Here is a 20,904-nt window from a genome sequence, read left to right on the forward strand (position 1 = left end):
TGAAATCTGGCTCAGGTATATTGAGTTTGACACACAGACTGAAATCTGACTCAGGTATATTGAGTTTGACACACAGACTGAAATCTGACTCGAGTATATTGAGTTTGACACACAGACTGAAATCTGACTCAGGTATATTGAGTTTGACACACAGACTGAAATCTGACTCAGGTATATTGAGTTTGACACATAGACTGAAATCTGACTCGGGTATATTGAGTTTGACACACAGACTGAAATCTGACTCAGGTACAATGTATATTGAGTTTGACACACAGACTGAAATCTGACTCAGGTATGTTGAGTTTGACACACAGACTGAAATCTGACTCAGGTATATTGAGTTTTCACACAGACTGAAATCTGACTCAGGTATATTGAGTTTGACACACAGACTGAAATCTGACTCAGGTATATTAAGTTTGACACACAGACTGAAATCTGACTCAGGTATATTGAGTTTGACACACAGACTGAAATCTGACTCAGGTATATTTGTTTTCTGTTACATGTACATACAGTTAGTTACATTCTGTAAACCAATTAATTTTCACTGTGATTTCAGGATTGTACAGCATGAAGGCAAAATTTTGAGAAAGTCAACTGACATTTTGTTTCATGGGACTCGAGCGAAATTTTTACTGCTACAAAACAAAACTCACAAAATTTGAGAAAAATTGTTCTCTTTCGGAATGAAAGTAGTTAACAGTGTTTCAGCATGAAGGAAAAAAAAGCAAATGTTTCTACAAAAAATAAATTGATAGTTGTACACTGTTGCATTTGGTTGTTATTTTCTCCTCCATGGCTTTGCTCCATTCATTGTGTAAATCCTTGATTTGACTCTCCCATATTGAAGCAATTACTGTAAAACCATTTATTTTCACTAACATTTAATTTCAATGTGTTGACGAATTTGTCAAGGAAACAATGAGTTTTATTGTTATTTTACATGTTCACGTAAATTTAATTCAGTTTAGCAGAGTTTTACTTATTAGTGAAAATAGCAAATTTAAAGCCCAGTGGAAAATTAATACATTTACAGTATGTACCTCTTATAGATATCAAGGTAAATTTCATAATAAGTCTGTTTGGGGTGAGGGTGGAGTCTGCACCAATTATGAATCCCACATCACTTTGTTTTGTGATTTGATTCAAAATGGCCAACTGGCAGCCATTTTGGTTTTATATTTAATGTGTCTTTTGATCATTGACAAAGACAAGATATAATGCACCTTTTTTAGCTCCGCTGTCGACTTTGTCGAGTGGAGCTTATCATATGAGTGATTGTCCGTCGTCGTCCATGTCAATGTTTTACTTTTTCGACTTCTTCTTGAAAACTACAAGTCTGAATGTTTTGATACTTGGTGTATATGTACCTTGAGTAGTCCTCTCTCAGTTTTGTTCATTTCATGATGATATCTTCAATTCTCTAATTTTGGTGAATATTTTTGTCATTTATGGTAAAAAGTGATATTTTTGACTTCTTGTTAAAAGCCGCAAGTCCGATTGCTTTGATATTACATATATAGGTACTACATGTGGACCTCTCTCAGATTTGTTCATTTTGTAATGATATCTTCAATTCTCTAATTTTGGTGAATATTTTTGTCATTTTTGGTAAAAAGTTATATTTTTGACTTCTTGTTAAAAACCGCAAGTCCAATTGCTTTGATATTACATATATAGGTACTACATGTGGACCCCTCTCAAATTTGTTCATTTCATGATGATATCTTCAATTCTCTAATTTTGATGAATATTTTTGTCATTTTTGGTAAAAAGTGATATTTTCAACTTCTTGCATTGATGCTATGCATATTGTTCATTTTCTAATGATATCTTCTGTTCTTTAATTGAAATGTGCATTGCTAACAGTGGAGCTATCTCAGCCAAGAGGCTGCTTGTTTTTGTTCCCAATTAAAAACATTTTTTCATCAACTGATTTTCTTGGTCTGATTTCTTTCAAACTTGTCTGAAAGTTGATTGGTAATCTTCCCAAATCATTCATTTGAATAATCAATTATAATAAAGTAGGTCATGTGATGACCCAATATGCTTGGATCCATGTTTTAATGACAAAATGGTACTGTGTTTTGGGCTATCTTTTGAATCAGGAATTTTTATAAGACTGGAAAGGTCAAATTGATCAGTATGAATTGGCCAGCTATACTAGTAGGGGGCAGCCAAACGGTTATTGGAGTTTTATCTCTATGCTAATACCCTTAGGCACAGAATTGAGACCATGGTATAGAGGTCAAACTAGTTAAACTCTTAAGGGATAGATCATTTTACTTATTAGGGGGATAGTTTTCTGCAAATTAAATTCTTGAAAAAGGAAAGATTTGCATCGAAATGTAATATCTATGCTCATATTTCAAAAGAAAATAACAATAATTGCTGTACTATAAAATTATTATATTCATTGGGGTTTAATTTCACTATTTCGCTGGATTATTAAGTTTACAAATTTAATGAATTTTCCAGAGAAACAATGAATCTGTTGTTATTTTACATAGTCGTATGGATTTTACTTATCAGTAAAATAGTAAAACTAAAAACTTTTGAAAAATTAATGCAGTATTGAGATATAAAGGCAGCAGTTTAACTAAAATAAAAAAAATTATCAAGCTGAAAAAAAATAATATATTGAATGTAGAGCTTTAAAATATATTTGAAATGATTCATATGTTTATTTACTTGAAAAGAAGCTATAATGAAATTAAGTATGTCTTAAGTTTACTTTGTAACCCATTAAGTAATCTGTTATATTTTAATCATCACTGTAATTATGGAGATTGAAGTGTGATACGCAATTGAGAAGCTATAGGCAATGTGTTACTAATAATATTTTGCTTAAAAAGTGATTTTATTCAAGATAACCATTTCCTTATATGAGTATTTGTTTTTAACTACATTGAAAAACAGAGACAAGCTGTCAGGAAACAAATTTATAAATTGCTAACTTTGTTTTTGATCCATCATCGTCTGCATGTTACTTAATGGTGGTAGGTGAGTACCGAAATCACCATATGTATGTTACTGGATGGTGCTAGCGACCACACACGGAGTCAAGAGTGGGTTTCCTTCAATAGTTTACACAGATTACAAACAATTGAAAAGTAAACTTGCCCCAATGGTTACAGTGTTGTATGCCCTAATGCTTGACTGATGTCATCCTATGGATGCACCCTGTAGCATATGTTAACACGATTACTGGCTGCTATCAAGATGGTGAGTTGGTGGAATACAGTCTCTCTGGTTTTTGGAAGGCTGTCCTTGACTTTGAACTTTGTATGTGCCTTGGAGATTGTAGTCCTACACTCGTGGAATAGCGAAGTAATTGTACTGTAAGTAACTATTTGAAAAAGTATTTAACTTTGCTTCAGTCTGTTGTTGTTTTCAATCTAAAGTGGCTTTTTAAATCTGCCTGATTGCTCTGATTGAGTTATGTAGTTGGTGATTTAAACTTTCTTTTAAATTTTAGACTTTCTAATACCTTCATAATTTTAGATCAGATCTCTACACGGTGCCTGATTGTGGCAAACTAAGATCCCAGTATCAAATACACAGTGCCAGTTCTGAGCACATTTGTTGATTTCTTACTTAACTAGGAAAATCTTTTGAATGGTAAATTTGTAGAACACTGCTTGCAGCAATATTACAGCTGTGCAATCCTTGATTAGAGGAAGCTAATGTTTGGAATGCTGGTGTGCCACCAATTGCTGTAGTATTATTGTGTGATGATGGATTGTCGTGACAACCGTGGGTGGAGAAGTTGGATACACATAACTGGCTATCAAAGAGTATCTGTTTCAGTCCCTGTGTGGGAAGAGATCTCTGCTAAATTGGTTGACTGATGATGGATGTGCTCCACACTTAAACCAACCCACCCCTTAAATTCCTTCCTTTGTGGTTTAATCCCCCTAATGTGCTATTGATGGACTCTCCCACTTTTGTTTAAGGGGTTTCCATGAGGGACCCAGACTGACGACCTTTTCACTGGGGCATGCTAGTATAAACTATAGACTTCATGGGTCGGGTAACATTTAGGTAATTTGGTGTTGCCATGGATACCAGTTGTGAGTATTTGTAGATCCTTGGTGTAGAGGGTTTGATAATATTGTAATCAAAAATGATGGTTTTCAGTAAAAAAACAAACACTTCAAGTGAAAAAATGAATAGTCTTTTTATACGTACATTGCATTTTGCATAAACCATAAACCATTTTGGGTTATAAAGTGCATAAGTATTCATAGCATTATTGTATCTTTTTGGATATTGACTCAGAATAAGAAAATTGCAATAAAAATAAATTACTAAAAATGATAAAATAGAAAAAAAGAAATTTACTTTATTTTGGGGCAGCTGGTAGTTTTTTTATGTGATTGATACTGAAATAGTTTTAACATGCGAATTGTTTGTAAAGAATTATTGATCGCTATCTCATCAACTATTTTATTATAATCGTGATGTCATGTTTAATTTCTTCTAGTGGAAAAATAATCTGGTGTGATGTGAGCTGTAACAATGTAGAATTCTCAGGTTTTGTTGTGAGTGAGAGAAACATGGGAAAAACGTTTTGATGGAGTGGGAGGGATAGAAAAAACTGATGTTTTGATGGAGTGGGAGGGATAGAAAAAACTGGTGTTTTGATGGAGTGGGAGGGATAGAAAAAACTGGTGTTTTGATGGAGTGGGATGGATGGAAAAAACTAGTGTTTTGATGGAGTGGGATGGATGGAAAAAATGGTGTTTTTATCGAGTGGGATGGATGGAAAAAGAAAGACATTTTGATTGAGTAGGATGGATAGAAAAAAAAGGTGTTTTGATGGAGTGGGAAGGGGGTAGGAATGATGGAGAAAACTTGTGTTTGGATGCGGGTGGGAGCAACAGAGAAACAGATCACTGACATGTGGGTCAGGGTACTTCATTTATCTACACTCAATGCCTTCCTTGACTATTCTTTCCAATTTAAGTTTGGTATAAACCAACACAGCATAGATGATATGACACCCAAACATGGCTGTTGTAGATTACACTAATGATCTTGGACAAAACCTGCTGGAATCCTTTCCTGGTTTAACCAGGCTGTTTTCTATTAGCTTTGTAGTTTGCAGGCCTTGTGAGGTTAACAAAGTTTATGATAAATAAATAGTACTCAGCCAGAACATAATATTGACAGTGGATAAGGGTTAAATCATAGATTTTATAGATTTTATAAAAGAAAAAAAACCCACAACCAGTCTACTCTTGATGCTTCCATAGGTGAGTAACTTCAGTTTCCATGGAAATGGCTTATCTTTTGAAATCTCAATGAGTAGACAAGGTAGCATAGAAGACTTTGATGTGAAACAATTTCCAATAATGAATTCATAATACTGAAAACCACTTTGATTTCCCGTGATTCAGTGAGAATCAAACAATTTTGTAGTGAAAATTTCTCTGTAGTTCTACACAACAGCGACTGCCAGCGACTACCACGAAATTTTGTTTTCGCTAATGCCATAAAAAAATCAACTCGCAAAAATATATAGAAGTAAATTTCGCAGTACAACAAAAACCATTAACAAATTAATCATTTATGTAAATAATGACATAAGTTTACTTCACAGTAAAACAAAACTTTTCACCACCAGTTTCCTCTTTTCATCACAAAAAAGCTCTGTTTATATTCTGCACTTTTTCTTCAGAAGAAAATTTTTTGAGTAAGAACTGAAAATTGATTCAAATTTTGTCTGTTGGCTCCAAATTTAGAGTTCCTTTCAAGAAATATCTAGAAAATATAGGAAAAAAGTGCAGAAAAATTTGGGCCAGAAAGTCTGGTGGTGAAACGGGTTGACATGGATAAACACATGATATGAAATCAATAAGTTGCTGTCTTACACCTGGGTAAAATATTCTTAACTGTATTAACCCACAAGGGTCTGACAGACTCAAACACCACCATCGTACAGGAAGTTGGGAACTAAGTTGACATGAAATTGAAATTTAAGTGAAACCATTTTCACTTTAAATTGTTTTCTTGTGACAACGAACTTTAGAATGAATCTGGGTGTCAGTTTGTGAAAGAGTAGAATTCCATCTTGAGTGGTTATTTGGAATCTCATCATTTTACTGATGATGAGAAGGAATTACATTACACTGTCATGTTTCTTCTCAGTGGATAGTTTTGATGAGAACTGTCTGCTTTATGTTCATGTATGATTTTCATACATGGCTTTCCCAGTAAATACAGTTGTTACATTGTGTCCATCAGATTTGATAAATTAATATTACAAAATGTATCTTTTTTGGAAGATTTGAAATGGCAGTATGTGTTTACTTGTCATTTGCATATATTTAGCATGTGTGTGTGCAAAGCACACAAGGGAGATGATGAGTTTGGTGTGTCTGTGTGTATGTCTATCTATTTGACTTTATGTAAGAAAAATCTCCAAAGCTTCTGAGCAAATTTTTATATGGTTCTATGCAGACATGGTTAAATTTTGAAGTCATGACTTTGTACATCATACCTAATTCGCTCATTAACTACCTCATTTCAGCCTGTGTAAGCGAAATCTTTGGTACATGGATTTCTTGGGCGAATGACGAACTTGATTAGTTTTGGAACCATGGCTGTGCATATTAAGTAGCTAATTTGCATACTGTCTCATTTCAGCCTGTCTAAGCAAAATCTTAAAGACTTCAGATCAGATTTTGATTAAATTTGCTATATATTAGTGTTGAGCATCTGCTGGCTGATTATCCTAGTCTCTAATACCATTGCTCCTTCACTGACTGTTGAAAATTTTGTATTTCATAGATACATTGTATTTTTTTTCACATATATTCCATATTCACTTGGGAGCTTTGCTGAGTTTAACTTTACTTATCGTGAGTTTGTTTTCCAATACTGTAGAATACTTTAATTTCGCTTGGAATTTATTTTCGCTATTTTCGCTGAAAGGATGATTCCATGAAAATATAATCCAGCGAATATATTTTTTTCCCTATATTTCACATTAAACTCATCAAAAATCAGTGAAAATAAATTCCATACAAAATACCCAAAAAGCCTTCTAGCGAAAATTAATTCCAGCGAAAATAAAGTATTCCACAGTATACAAAATGCAACACTACAACCTTAGTGATTTATTTTTGTTTTCAAATAAATGAATAAAATGGAATTGTGTTCGATCTTTAGAATATTGGAAAGCAGCTGTTCACATGTTGCTGAAAAGCAAAAAATAGCTTTTATTCAAAGTAGGATAATCATTTTGACCATCTTAACTGCGGATTTCTATATCACATAATAAACCCCTCTAAGATTTAAAAAAAAAAATACTGTGGTTGTAGCCGTGTTAAACAAGCATCTGAAAACTATCTTATACACAGTAAGTGGATGGCTTGTGATTAATTGATATAGATGGGAAATTTCCAGTCAATAACATTTCTCTGTGGCAGGGAAAACTCAGGAGGTGGTAATGAACTTCAATAAATTGAATTACCGCTCTCACCTATAGCTTTGTTTTCCTGTACATTAAGATATATTGTGTGGTTAGTCTTGTAGATTGATTCCAATTATGACAAAGGTGAGACGTGTATGTTAGAAACACTTGTGAAGGAAACGTTTCATGTGGATCTGTACAGATGGATTTCTTTGAAAAGTGTTTTTGTAATCGTGATTGATGACAGTGAGTGGGTGTGTCATCTCAATTTCTGAAAGTGATAAAAAGTGAATTGACAAGTTTTCAATGAAACTGATTGGAAAGTGTTAAAGCAAATCGTGCATGATACTGAAGAAAGAGAATTTGAAGTCGCCAAATACAATTAAGCTGATATTTATGTAAAGTTAACGAGTAGGAGGATGCTGTATTGACCTCAATTCTGTCGTAAGTCCTCCTAATCCCTGTTTAGATTTCAACATTTTTATGATGACTTAACAATTGTGACAGCTTTTCTTTCTTTGAATGCATGTCTGATATTTCTAATAACCGTATTATATTCATTCATTTCCAGTGACTGTTTCAAATCACGTTAATCTCAGAAATAAAATGTCTTTGATATATTGCATGTCAGATCCTGGCAGGTGAACACAGTAAATATTTTATTTAATCTTATTGAAATTGACTTAATCCTTATATAATTTTGTGTAATTGTGATGTTTTGTTAAACTGATTTCATAGCTTTTCACTGTGCATATACATTCAGTGATGTATTTCCACTCGACTGTGAATATGCCTTGCAGTATCTCCTGAGAAAATAGAAGAGTTGCCTTTTCCCCAGTGAAATGTCATTAATATCACTATGGTATGTAGTGAATTATTCAAGAAAAGTACGGAATGGAAGTAATATGGATATGGGGGTCAGAGGTCAAGTAAACACTCTTAGCCTAGTATTTAATGTTATAAATTGAAGTGGAGAGTACATGGACAATAATTGGGCAAACATTCATGGTTTTCTTGTGTCATTACTGTCAATCAAACCAAGTATATCTAAACAAACGTCTTTTTTCTTGTAGCTCGGTTTATTGATAGCGTAATACATGAAGTGCCCCATTATGGCTGCTGTCTCTGAGCTGTAGTGAGAAAAAACAAACATGCGCTAGGACAAATCTGTTAGTAAACTTGCATTGAATCCCGGAAGATTTATGCAAATGTATTTGAATCAGGAAAACAGGGTGTAGACAGATTGTGCCATTAAAAATCATTAATCTCCACTGTTTCTCAGACTAAAAGTCCTGCTATAAATCAAGTCAAGCACTAATGTACATGACTTGGTGCTATCTTTGAGAAGAAGCCCTAATTACTCTTGCTTTCTTTAATTGCAATTTAACGACTTTCTCCCATTAATTGCCATAGCAATAAGGTATGTTTCCATAACAACAAATGGTTTGAGATGATCTTGTAGGAGTTGTTGGCTTCTTTAAACTGACTTGTAAGTACAGGCTTCTTTCGTGATACTGTTGCCATGGTTACCTGTCTCAGTCTCCTGATAGAAAACTGTTCTGATCTTCATTGCTTCATCAATGATGATATTTCTTGTGGGAGATAAATATTTTCTGTCTAGTTTTGCTACATTGTACCATTACAACTTACTGGCAGTTTGTGCCATGTATTAAAAGTAGTTACTGTGTAGAAGAACTAGTTTTAACATTTTCACCACCAGACTTTCTCGCCCAAATTTGTCTGTACCTTTTTCTTTCATTCTGCAATATTTCTAGAAATGAATCCTAATTTTGGAGCCAACAGACAAAATTTGAGTCAGTAATCAGTTTTCACTCAAAACATTTTACTATTTTTGTCAAAATTTCTGAGGGAAAGTGCAGATTATAAACAGGACTATTTTGTGAATTTGTGATGAAAAGAGGGAACTGGTGGTGAAAAGGTAAAGTTAATTTGAAAAACGACTTCTTTTGAATTTAGAGACTGTGATGTAACAGAGTATGAAATATTTCCATATGTTATGGTCTCAACCTGGCGTTTATTCGTGGGGTATGGAAGTTATTTCCAGGAATATTGTGTTTGTATCCTGTGGCTGCATTTTCATGGATATACCACATGCACTACCCGGTTCATTTATGTAATTTGTTGTGCAAGTACTTAAAATTATTGCACATGTCTAATCTGCAACTTTTTAGTTATTTCATTGTTTATGCAAAAAACTTACTTGTTATTCAAATATGCAAATTGTGACATTCTGCAATATATTTGCCATGTCAAAATGCATTCTGGCAATTCATTAACCTATCAGTGTCAGACAATAACAATGTTATTTCATAGCAAATGACTGAATTATCCAATTGTACATGTGTGATAATAGTATGAGTGTGATGTAAAAGTTACTTTTAGTCACAAAAGTGATGATAAAGTACATTTTCCTGCTGTCACAAAGTTTTCCCACATGTTGCGGAAGCTTGATGCCAAGTTTGAAAACTTTGTGAACTTTTTTAGCAATTTGCTATCTTTTTACAGCTGTTGAGTTTCTTCTGATCATTAATTTCTGTTTTTTTTATTATTTTGAAGCAATTTGCATTATTTTTAATAATTTTAGAAAATATCATGAAAATATATATATATATATATATATATATATATATATATATATTAGTAAAATGTTAGAAAAGTACTGACTATGGGAAGGTTTAAGTGTTTGAGATAATTGTTACCAAATATAAAGTAGAGTTTGTGAAGTGTGAGTGAAATACATCTTACAACTGTAATACTTGATATATTGGCACTGTATCAACTTGCATGCAAAGTATTCTCACATGTGTACATTCCAGATAAGATATCAAGCAACAGAATGATTCGGATAAGGTGATTCGCTGCCGGGATTATCAGCTGTCAATTTAAACCAATGACAACCATGGTTAGAAAATTCATGTTCTGTGCTGGAGATCAGTGTTTAGTGAATACTGTGAGTGTTTACTGGAGGATGATGTGAGATTTCTAAGTTTGTGTTTTTAAGAAGTAAGAACATTTTGTTATTTGTGGTTATTAGAATTCTTTGCATGGTAACTTAAAGACTATGGTAAGTAATGGTACAGTCTGAAGTAATGAAATAGACACTGCTGTAGAATGGCTTCGTTACCGTAAAGTATACTCCTTAGTCTCTGCATTGAGAGTATGTATGATATATTCTGACATGGCTTGTCTAGTTGCTAAAACTGTTTTCAAGTTTCAAGAAATATTTCTAATATCGTTCCTGCAATTGCAGTATGGCATTGTGGGATTTGGAAATTGAGATAGGTACTGTTGCTTGTTTCCATGGAAACATGTTTATTCTGTTTATCTTTGGAGCAAGACTGGAGATGGCAGGTTGCCTCAGTCTGTTATAAAATGGACAGTGAAAACAGTTTACTAGTATTATGGAAATTATTAAACGAAATGTCTGCTAAGCCACAATATTTTCCATTTTTTATTTGTAGGTAAGAAAGAAGGATGTTTAGCAAATTTGATCTCGGGTTTTAGATCTTTGAAGTGTTCTATTAATCTCCAAATTAATGATAGGTTTGAATGTTTGTGATTATCAGGTCTTTGGCGACTAATAAAGTTAGGAATTAATAACTGCTACAACTAGTTTTCTAGGTCCTTGTTGACTAATAAGGTTTATCTCCATATTAGTATTGCATATGATTAAATGTCCAATTTAATCAATTTTTAATGCTAATTCTTTTTAAATTTTCATATCCTGGTTGGAATGCTGTAAAGAGAAAAGTTCACACCAAAAAAAGGCCCCTGATATTAAACTACTTGATTGCTATGTGATGAGCTACTTACACTAACAGTGAAGGTGTGAATGATCTGTAAATAGCAACTGGCCAATTTCTATTAGGGGCTCTATTTGGCATGCATAAGGTCACGTGATCTTCATCCCACATCAATGTAAATAGTTGGACAGTCTTATCCTGTAAGTCCTTGACTAGACTTAGTATTTTGAAGACTTAGGCTCAAAATTTCAATAACTATTAGTAATTAACAAAATCCACCATTAGATTCTATTAAGATAATTGAACCTTTTCACCACCTGTTCCCTCTTTTCATAACAAATTCACGAAATGGTCCAGTTTATAGTCTGCACTTTCGTTCAGCAGATTAGGACAAAAAAAGCCAAACTTTTGAGTAAAAACCGAAAATTGACTCAAATTTTGTCTGTTGGCTCGTAAATTAGAGTTCATTTCCAGAAATATTGAAGAATATATAAGAAAAAAGTGTAGAAAAATTGGGACGTGAAAGTTCAAAATGGAATTTTGTTACTAGTACTAATAATTTCTGTATGATATTGAGCCTTTGATTAGAAAACTTTCCAGAATGTATGAGTGAAAATGTTTATTTTCACTTTTCTTGAAACCCAAACATGTCAGTTAATTCACTGTTATGCATGTCTTCTCTGTTTTACAAGGTCAATGACCTTTTGTAAATATTCTTGTCCAACATTGCATTACAAACTGGTTTTGACCTGTGTCAGTTATTGTTTACATAATGTTTTTTTAGCTCCGCTGTTGACTTTGTCGAGCGGAGCTTATCATATGAGTGATTGTCCGTCGTCGTCCGTTGTCCGTGTCAATGTTTTACTTTTTCGACTTCTTCTTGAAAACTACAAGCCTGAATGCTTTGATACTTGGTGAATATGTACCTTGGGTAGACCTCTCTCAGATTTGTTCATTTCATGATGATATCTTCAATTCTCTAATTTTGGTGAATATTTTTGTCATTTTTAGTAAAAAGTGATATTTTCGACTTCTTGTTGAAAACCACAAGTGCAATTGCTTTGATATTACATATATAGGTACTACATGTGTATCTCTCTCAGATTTGTTCATTTTGTAATGATATCTTCAATTCTCTAACTTTGGTGAATATTTTTGTCATTTTTGGTAAAAAGTGATATTTTCGACTTCTTGTTAAAAACCGCAAGTCCAATTGCTTTGATATTACATGTATAGGTACTACATGTGGACCTCTCTCAGATTTGTTCATTTCATGATGATATCTTTAATTCTCTAATTTTGATGAATATTTTTGTAATTTTTGGTAAAAGGTGATATTTTCCACTTCTTGTTGAAAACCACAAGTCTGATTGTTTTGATACTATACATTTTGTTCATTTTCTAATGATATCTTCTGTTCTTTAATTGAAATGTGCATTGCTAACAGCGGAGCTATCTCAGCCGAGAGGCTGCTTGTTTCTGAATTTTAGACAAAAAAAAAAAAAAATTTACTTATATGAAATTTGAAAGCATGTTTTTATGATAATTAAAAAAAAATATTTGAAACGGTTTAACCAGAAAGAATTCTAGAAGTATGTGTCCACGCATCTGGTCCTATATCTTAGAAATGCCTGGACCAATCACAATCAAACTTCATACATACATCATACATAATATTATACATATGCACATTAATTTGTTTCACGATCTGATTCATGATGGCGTTAATTTTTGTACTGAAAAATCATTGAAATCAAACATTTAAAAATGGCCGACCAGTGGCCATTTTATTTTAATTAATGCTGTTCCAGAGCATTATCTCTCAATATGAACAAATACTTGTTTAATGATCAGATACAAGATGACTGAATGTCAACCATTTTCATGTTAAAAAATCATTATAATCAAGCATCAGCTGACGAATATGACTCAGGGAGACAACTAGGTTGAATATCTGCAGGTGCTTGGTTTCAATTGTCTGTCTCTCACTGCTTAGGAAAGCTGCATAAACGTGAGAATGCCATATGATTTTGCCTTCGGAGATTGTTTTTATTGCTATGACAACTGTATCACTTTATACCTCCAGAGTGTCAGTGTATCTTTTAGTGTTTTTTTTTATTTGATAGTGATTGTTGATTTCATGGTGGGTGGCAGTGAACTTGAGTAAGTACAGTCCACTTCAAATTGAATGGTAATCCCCCCAGTTCCTGTCTATTACAAAGTTTAAGAGACTATTAATTCTCCAGCTCCCTTCTATTTCAGAGATGAGGAGTGAAACTATTAATGCATAAGTTCCTGTCTATTTTAGAGATGAGAAAGCTATTAATCCACCAGTTCCTGTCTATAATACGGTAGATGAGAAAGCTATTAATCCTCCAGTTCCTGTCTATTATAGATGAGGAGAGAGACTAATGCATAAATAGAAGATGGTCAATTTGTTATTCAGAGATAAACTTGGAAATGCACATAAACCAAAAAATGGATTTATTGTACGGAATATTCAAGTATGTCTAATTATGACAATAGACATCTCAGACAATTATGTAAATTCATATTCAGTTAATAGAGCTATTATAATTACTGTAATTTCTCTTTCAGTAGTGCATGTGATTACGTTAAAGACAGAGATGTATTTATTGTCAAAATAAGTCTTATTTGATAATCCAGTATATGATAAATATAATTTTTTGGTTTATGTACACTTCTAATAGAGGGAATACAGAACAGTTACTGAGTTTTGGGAGTTTCACTGATTAGAATGGATCTATAGCAGTTATTCAGATACTCACCAGACATCACCAATTTGCTGGTATTTTTTCAAAATATCCAAATTTTGTTTAATCATTTCTGGCAAAGTGTTTTCTGTTAAATTTACTACCACCACCACCCCCCACCAAACAATTTACTACCCCCGTCAATTAGAAATGTCTCATTACACTAGTTGTATTTTTTTATCAAAATGTTCTAAGGGGTATACCATTTGAAATTATAGGGGTGGCTTGAAATTTGGTAGAAAAAAAATCGCGATCTTAAACACCAAGCGAAAAATAATGCAGGTGTTGTCGGTGAAAATGGTATCACATTCAAAAAAAAAAAAAAAAAAAAATTGTCACCGTGGGAAAAAAAACTGCGCTGATCACAACCCCCCCCCCCCCCAATGAGAATATTCAATTGAGGGTTTGGCTTTTCATCTAAATGATGGGAATATTTTGGGGTAGTGAAAAAGTCAGTGTAAATAAACACCATAATGGCAGAATGTGAATATACATTAATTTGTAGTTTGATACTCTCAGAATGCCAGTGATGTAATCGACATCTGTCAACGGAACAGTCTTATTACACACAATACAAATGATATCATAAGGGAGTTTGGTTCTTATCAACAAACATGCATTCATGTTACATCAACTTAAGATTGCTGTTTAATGCGAAAGATACTGTCTTGAAATTTCTTCTGGCTAACCGATCTTATCTTAGTATTGCATTCATTTGTCTTGTCCTCTATACATAATAAGTTTTAGTAAGAAACCGAATTAGCCTTCACGCTCCCACCATGTTACATATTTGTTAATAATTTATTATTAGGCAACTTGTCTTGATAAATTGGATTCACTGACCTTTCTCGGTGTTTGTTTCCTGGTTATCCCAATATGCCGGAATCAATTACTCTGGTGGCTAGATCAGAGGAAGCGCAGGAAATGGGGTGCGTTCAGTGGGGAACCCACCAAAGGAACTAACCAAAGTAATTGATTTTTTTCATACATTTGCGTTAAAGGTGAGCACATGTGCTTTTAATGTTAATTGGGTGTGTACTTTTGTCTTTTCCGATCATGTCTTGAGACTGTGAATAACCTCACTAGGCATCAGCGTAGACGGGGCTGAAATTTCAAACTAAAGAGCGTATATGATTTGAGGAAATTGTGAGGCATCAGGATGGAGAGATAAAAATATAACTTAATTTGTGCTTTCTAAAAAACTAATGCATGCACAGGAAGCTAGATTGCCGTGAATTACCTTGGCGAGAATTCTACCTCGGTTTGATTCTCATCAAATGATATCGTCAATCTCTTTGTTTGTAATCACTTCAGACCATAACCTTCCTTTTCTGTGAAATGTTGAAATCAAAACTGGCAAACTCATACAGTCTTCACTTAAGCTTATGAAACCATGTGACAGTTTGAAGCCTATTTCCATTTCCTTGTCACAACTGATGCTTCGCTTTATGTTGATGGCAGTGGAGCGGTGACACAGGTGATGCTGAAAAAATAAGCTTCCAAATCTCCCCAATTAAATGTGTTTATTTTTATTTCAAGAGATTTACCATCTTTTTTTTAACTGCATATTTTTTGGACATTAATCTTTCTTTATGTAAATGATTACAGAGTACAGATATATTAACTTTATCCTTTTCACCACCAGACATTCTCCCTGAAATTTTTCTAATATTCTATAATATTTTTTGGAAATGAAATCTAATTTTTGATCCAACAGACATAATTTGAGTCTATTTTCAGATTTTACTCAAAACATTTGTCTTTTTGTGTCCCAAACTTCTTAAGGAAAGTGCAGACTATAAACAGGACTATTTTGTGAATTTGTGATAAAAAGAGGAACTGGTAGTGAAAGGGTTACACTGAGAACCTGAGAACATCAGACCCAAGTAAACTGAAAACATATCAACGTAACATGTATAAACATAACACCTGTGTACAGTGTAAACTGAAAACCTTAATTTTATTTAACACTTGTATAAGCTAAACACCTAAACACAGCATGAGCTGAAAACATATAAATGTAAGAAGAATATACATAACTCCTCTGTAAGCTGAACACCTCTGCAAGCTGAACACCTCTGTAAGCTGAACAACTCTGTAAGCTGAATAAACTGAAAACAAATAATTTACATAACACCTGTGTAAACTCAACACCTATGAATATTAAAACTTCTGTAAACTGAACATCCATATACATTGTACACTAATAATTTTATGAGAGACTCGGCAAGGATCTACAAATTTTCTCTGGGTTTCTCTGAGTGCCAGCGACTTCTTCCTCACAAATGAAATAAAAACATCAAATTGCAAAAATTTGTATCAGTGGAAATTGACAGCTCATAGTAGTTTTAGCACTGTATAAAGTAAAACAAATGACTTTTGACTTTTGTGGAGTAGAACTTTGTATGTATTTCCATAACAACTGATATCTTCTCTTGGTTATCCTTCAGGTTCATATACCTTTATTTCATTGTAATGTTTTGTAATGTTCATCAACTTGTATTTTGCCTATGTGACTTTTGTTTAATGATCTGTGGTTTTGTTATTTTCATTTTTTTTGATGCATGTTTACGTTTTAGGAGATGGTTTGAAGGTCATTGACAGATTGTATGCAGGATATTATGCGGATTATTTAAACTATGTCAGTTGTGTTGATGCCTTGGGCAATATGGATGTATGTATGTTTGTTTGTGTGTTTGGATGATTCTTATCTCCACTGGTTAAAGCCCCCCCCACACACATTCCTTTTCTTGTACAATTATACTTGAAAATTTCCTGCAGTAATTCTATTACTCAATATGTATACATCAACTGTAACCTTTTATAACCATACATAATGTCATTTTAGATGAACATCATCTAATTTGATAATGTGTTTTATTCTGAGATGTAATCCATCATATGCCCACGCAATTGTAAAACTTCCATGAAATACAGATTTATTCTTACAGGACCGAAAATGTTTTGTTCTGTATTGCTAAAGTTTTTGACTACAGAGGGCGCAATTCATGCACTTCTGTCTTGATTTGCTTAGGTAACCTGGATTCAAATGTTTTTGTTCATTTTTTTTAAATGGTACGTTATTGATAAGGTCTAAGTAATAAAACCTTCTCTTTGGGAAGCTATATCCGCAATGGAATCACCGTTTTTTGTCATGACAGAAATTCTATACAAAGTTCTATTTGACTTGTTTCAATATGGATAGGAAATAAACTACACTGACGCGAACACAAAACATATGTTTTTATTGAAAAGAAATCATGGATTACTTGATTATAATGGGGAACGAGGAATGATTCCGATTCAGTTTTAATTAATAACTAAGATAGGAGAATTAACGAAGGTGATCAATGAAAGAAAAGGTTTGTGATATGTTCACTGTATGCTGGTAATTCCAATAGATTGGACTAGCTTCTCATATGAAAACTGATACAGTTGCTTAAAGCATGATTTAGATATGACAAGGTTTCATATCTCTCTCTGCAAAATGTGAGTGATTTGAATGAATGCCACACACCTGCACTGTGGTTGATATGTTAACTGATCAATTTCCTGTGTAAGAATGCTTGTCATAATGTATTTAATAATATCATTAATGATATTTATAGAAACAAGCTGCAGTTATGAATGTCTCTAAGAAATTGGATTTGTAGACAGTCTTTGTTAAAAGATTTCCAGATCACTGATTTTATGAGTGTGATATGTCATTGTGTTTTTAAAAGTAATTTATTCTTTTTATGGAAACATGAATCAGCAGCCAGTCATGTTTTGTTTATGATCAAAATAGATAGACTACGGCTCTCAAAACAGGCTGACTACGTCCCTCAAAACAGACTGACTACGGCCCTCAAAACAGACTGACTACGGCCCTCAAAACAGGCTGACTACGGCCCTCAAAACAGGCTGACTACGGCCCTCAAAACAGGCTAACTACAGCCCTCAAAACAGACTGACTAAGGCCCTCAAAACAGCCTGACTACAGCCCTCAAAACAGGCTAACTACAGCCCTCAAAACAGACTGACTACGGCCCTCAAAACAGACTGACTACGGCCCTCAAAACAGGCTGACTACGGCCCTCAAAACAGGCTAACTACAGCCCTCAAAACAGACTGACTAAGGCCCTCAAAACAGCCTGACTACGGCCCTCAAAACAGGCTGACTATGGCCCTCAAAACACGCTAACTACGGCCCTCAAAACAAGCTGACTATTGCCCTCAAAACAAGCTGACTACGGCCCTCAAAACAAGCTGACTACAACCGTCCTTAAAACAGACCAACTGCTGTACTCACAAATAGGCTATATGCATGTTCCCTTAAAGGTCACACAGCAATACACTATTGAATATTATAGTTAAACAGTTTTTTGACATTCAGTGTGACAGTTTTAATTGTATTTTTTAACATTGACAAATCCTCAATAATAGTAAAAGGTTAAGAGTGATGGGGTCACATGACTTGTGAGGGTCTAATTCAGCATTTCCGTAGATGTATATTGCCATTTCTTTCCAATAAAACATTCCCTTCTCATTTGACCCGAAGTAGTTTTATAATTTAATGCCATTTTTCGTCTATGAACCGTTAAAACCTCTCACCACTCTCTCTCATCTTCATTTGTTTGTATTGACAGTTTTCTGATTTTATTACAGAACAAAATAAAAGCGATTTGAAAAAAAAAGACTTGAGAGGGAAGTTTGTACGCAAGGTAAGCTTTGATGTTTATAGCATTAGATGCAAAGTTTGCTACATGTATATTATGCGTTTGTGACGTATGACTGATCTATGAGAACTGACAGTATGCTGTTTGGTATGTATACTTCATTTCTATAGATTAGCTCTAAAAATAGTATCAGAGCAGTTCATATGACTCTTAAAATCTAAATCCTTCTGTCATTTAAATGATCCCATCAAATGCCGCTTAGTATTTAGCGTTCTTGCGTCAGCCGTGGTTTCCCAGTGTCTGTGTCTCGTCTAATGGTCAAGATCGGGAGACTGCCATTAAGTATGCATGATGAGAAGGTTGGATGGAAGTAATCAACTGAAAACACTCTGATGAGCGTTTTTATTGGAAAGTCAATATTTTCTGTTTTAATGTCGTTTCTTTACAGAGTAGTGATTACTAAAATTGTCTATTGCTCTGATTGAATTTTCCCCTTCTAGGAATAAGTTAAAGAGCTTTTTGTCATCGTTGAGTGAGTTAGGAGGTTCTTTTCCTGCATTGTCTGTGAAATGCAAAGTTACGTATTGATTCTACAATCAACTCCGTGTACCCAGTTCATATATATTATGATTAAGCAATGTGGTTGTAAAATAACCAAACATAGTCTCTGTATTCTGTAGTGATTTAGATAGCAGTAAAGAGATTTGTACATGCCCTCATGTTTATTTTATCCGACTTTCTCATTTTGACAGTAATAAAGGGATTGACTTCTTTTGCATTCTTCTGAGCCCTTTTCCTGTCACAATACTGAATTGACTTTGTTTTATATCCTGATAAAAAATTGGGTTTATTTTCACCCATAGAAATACACTTTTAATTCTAAAAGTGATTTTATGTAACTCAAAATGAATCTATGTACAATTAATCCATACTTTTTTGTTGTTGATAATTATGGTTATGTTCATTTTCATAAAGTCAGGAAACATAGAATATAATTAGTTCTGTTACATACATTGATGGATTTGTTTCAAAACACCTGTTGAAGGTGGCTGACTGACAGCCATTTTTTGTTTGTTTTTTTGTTGGATTTAGTTCAAAACTGCAACTCGCTTACTCTATAGAGCTTTAATTATTTCCTTGGTTTTATTTTCTCTTATTTTGCTAGTAGATGAATTTACTGAATTAAGATCAGAATGGGAAGAAGTTAAAATCTAATGAATCTCTCTGCATCATCAAATCTGTTAAAATTGAACAATTATTCTTCTACAGTAGAACAAATCAGATTTTTGCTGCAGTGATAATTTCTCTAAAGTCATGAAATCATCAAATTGCAAGAAGTCCGAGCTGTGAAAATTAACTGGATATATGCTACATTGGAATTGATTTTAAACTGATGTATATTGATCTAATGCTCCTGAGTCAGTGTTGCAATCACTTGGTATATCACAAATACAAATTTATTTTGATTAACACTCAATCAAACCAATCAAAGTGCTCACATTATGTCATGTGACTGTGATGTGTCACTGTGATTGGCTCCTCATTTGTATTCAATCTTGCATCTGCCTTGCAAATTTCATAAATCATCAGATTTATTGTTTTTTTATGAGCATTACTACTCTCATAAACTGACTATAAATGTCACAGTATAAAAGTTACATAAAGGTTTGAAACATGTCACATGGTGTTCGTTAATTGTGGTTTCTTAGCAACAACTTAGCAGGGAAGTACTACAAAATCACTATAATGATCCAAGTCTGTTTGTGCAAATCAAATAAAACCATTATATTACTTTCAAGACATTAGCTGTCTGTGATCAGAATCAGTCAGCAACGATTTCGATTGCAACTATTCTTAAGTTTGAGATCAACCAAGCTGATAAAAGTGGATATTATATTTTCATGACCACATCAGATTTTACCCCTCTAAAAAAAGATGTTTAATATATTATTCCAAGATTGTGTCTACAAGTATACATAACCCACTTGCCCCCCCCCCCATCCGTACCTCAAAATAGTGTAATTAAATTTTATGAAGCAATAGAACCGATCATTGATTATTTGAGATGTACAACATACAAGGCAACCTTAATTTAACTATGTTAAAGCCATAGATCGATTACTAATGAGCCATTAATTCTTTCAAATCACAGTGCTATATTATAGGATTACAGGAAGTACTTAATAGACAAAATGTAAATACTGTGAATGCATTCACTGGGTTTCACTATTTTTGCTGATAGCAGAAATCCACTAAATTAAATTCACATACACTGTACCTGC

General features: G+C 33.5%; 1 protein-coding gene across 2 annotated transcripts in view; it reads left to right on the top strand.

Moving 5' to 3' along the window:
* LOC100370092 (cell adhesion molecule-related/down-regulated by oncogenes-like) overlaps nt 1–20,904 on the top strand; it is a 196,171-nt gene that overhangs the window by 106,313 nt on the left and 68,954 nt on the right. For both annotated transcript variants that reach the window (XM_085499096.1, XM_085499095.1), the window contains one exon: nt 18,612–18,667. The gene's annotated coding sequence lies outside the window, so the exon portion shown is untranslated. The remainder of the gene's footprint in view (nt 1–18,611; nt 18,668–20,904) is intronic.

This window comes from Saccoglossus kowalevskii, chromosome 5, assembly GCF_978046115.1.
Source record: "Saccoglossus kowalevskii chromosome 5, keSacKowa6.1, whole genome shotgun sequence".
NCBI classification, from domain to species: Eukaryota; Metazoa; Hemichordata; class Enteropneusta; family Harrimaniidae; genus Saccoglossus; species Saccoglossus kowalevskii.